Here is a 2,726-nt window from a genome sequence, read left to right as displayed (position 1 = left end):
AAAAAAAAACTATTTATTTGTGCCGAAGTTTCGATTTGAATTTCTTTTGCTGTCCGCACCCCCCTCCCCCCTGACCATCTACTCCACATATTAATCTACGATCAACTATTAACTCCTCATTATGAATCCAGCAATACGGGGCCAACTACGTGATAAGAACCATTCATATACACGTCACAACACCAGAAGCCCTGATGAAAACCTAAGACGTCGAAACGTCACCCTAATTAAATTTAAAATTTATTTCCTGATTGCTTAAGGGACGCCTTTTACCAAGTAAATGCAAGTAATTGTAGAAATATGAAAGGTTTGATTATATTAGTGTACTTCTGTCATATATAAGTTTTAAACTAAATTAGAAACCTTCAAATCACCTATATCATCAATATTGAAATTTTACTATAGTTGAATTGAAAAGAAACTTAGCTCCACTCCATATTTTCTCCTATCAGTCTGAAAAATAGAACTGAAATAATCCCTGCGGTATTTCGTAAGAATAGTAAAGAGCTCCGCACGAGTTGCTAAGATCTATTGCTGGCAAATATTTCTGGAGCTCGTGAGCGTAAAATCTGGCTTAAATATTGCTAAAACCTTTTGAGAAATCAAAAATAATAAGCCCTAATAGTTATATAATATTATTATTAGCCAATAACAATTTTATGAAGCGCGGGGTGCAACCGTGCACCAGGTTAATTCTCTTCTCAGCCCCTTCTAGTAGGAAATTTAAAACATCAAATCCTTTATTTTAATTCTACATTTATCAATAATTTTTTTTTCTATATCCTTGACAATAAACAGGGAGCCGATTTCGCTTTTTTACACTTCAAAAAAAAAAAAGATTAACTGTAGGAACAACAGTAGAGGAATGCCATGTGAGTTCAAAATGGATCATTTAAAACAATAAAATCCAATAAAACTAATAATCATAATAATAATATAATAAATAATCCAAGATTTTGGAAGTTAAACTGATGTATGATAAATTTTTAATGTAAAAGGTTTGTTAGGCACAATTTCACAATGGTTATTTGTTTGTTTAGTAGGATTCATTTTTTATTTTTAAATATCAATCAAAATGGATAAAAGAAATTAATTATGATTCGTTGAACGTTGCATTTATTTTCGCGAACTTGTTTTTACCAGAGAAATACACCTAGTTTAGTTAATCAATATTTCAGAGTTTATGTTTATCAATTATTTTTTTAATTTCTACGAACAATGAGGGACGATTAACTTTTTTCGAATGAACACAATTAAAAATACTTTAGAGGAAAAAATGTTGATAGTTCAACAATTAAATTCTGTTGGACTATTTTAATGAGTATAAGAGCTAGCAGATGTTTAAGACCATTCAATTCTCCATTGATATAACAAGCCTAATCAAGATTGTCAGAACCATTTTTGCGAAAAGTGGAAACACAAGTATCCTTAAACTTCAAACGTTTTTCATTGTTTCAACATTTATGACCTAACAATAAACTTTATATTTCAAGTTAGTTATACATGTATGGTTGAATTTACACTAACCCAAGAGAGCGGAAGTTCAGAACAAAACTTTCTCCGATTACGAACACAATATAAAATGCCAAATGCAATAGTTCACAGCAATATAAATGGCACTAATTTTTCCTGACAACCCATTATGTCCATATGCATACAAACACATATGAATATAAATAATTAGCATAATTGCATTTTTGCTTTTTTACTTTTTTTAGTTTACTTTTTTTGTAAAGAGAATTTTTGGTTAGAACTAGCTCCTACTAACGATAATATAAGATTTGGATTTTTCTTTAGCTTTGGAACCATATGACATTACAGTTTAGGAAAACCTAATCATGGAAAATAGGTTCTTTTGGCCGCTATCTTAATTCTCTTCTGAATATCAATTTACAGAAAGTTTCATCCTGAAAAGGTTATTGGCTTTATGGAAAATGCTATCGGTTTTAAAAAAGAAAATAATCCAACAAAATGGTCCTTGAACACGAAAAGCCTAAAATTTTCTCTTATTTTCAAAGTTTATTTTTTAATATTTATTTATTGCTATTTACAACAGTACATTATAATACATTTAGTAAATCTGATCTAAGTTAAATTGGAGTGTTACAGGTGTGTGGAGAAACTACCTATTGGTAGCACTCTAATGACATTTTACATTAGCTGGTCTCGTGGTCATCTTCTTCTCGGAGGATTGTCAGGAATAGAAGAGGATACAAGATTAGAAACTAGGGGGTTTGAATGGTTAGAGAGTTTATAATGGAAGGAGTGATATCTGGTTTGGGCTAGATCGGTTACATAGGGAACATTAAGTCTTTATGTATGATTTTATTTGTGACAAAGTAAGGAGCATTGAGGATTTTACGAAAGATTTTGGATTGTAAGGATTGAATACGAGAGGAATTCGAAGGTTTAGTAGAGCCCCAAAGCTCAACTCCATATGTCCAGATTGGCCTTATTACAGTCATATAGATTAGTCTTTTGTAATGTGTTGGAAGTTTAGACCGTTTGTCTAGTAAGTTCTGTAATAGTCGAAATCGACGTGCAGTTTCCTGTCTTTTCAATCTGGTGTGAGGATTCCAGGTTAATAGTTTGTCCAAATGAAGTCCAAGGTAGCGGATCTGTTCGACAGGGGTAAGAGTAACATCATTAAATGAAACTGTAGGGCAGTCAGTAGGTTTACGACGAAGGGTAAAGGTGATTTGACGGGATTTGTTGGAATTTATCTT

The sequence above is a fragment of the Halyomorpha halys genome, unplaced genomic scaffold, assembly GCF_000696795.3.
Source record: "Halyomorpha halys isolate HHAL.00 unplaced genomic scaffold, Hhal_1.1 Scaffold50.1, whole genome shotgun sequence".
Taxonomy (NCBI): domain Eukaryota; kingdom Metazoa; phylum Arthropoda; class Insecta; order Hemiptera; family Pentatomidae; genus Halyomorpha; species Halyomorpha halys.
Note: the sequence above shows the minus strand (reverse complement) of the source record.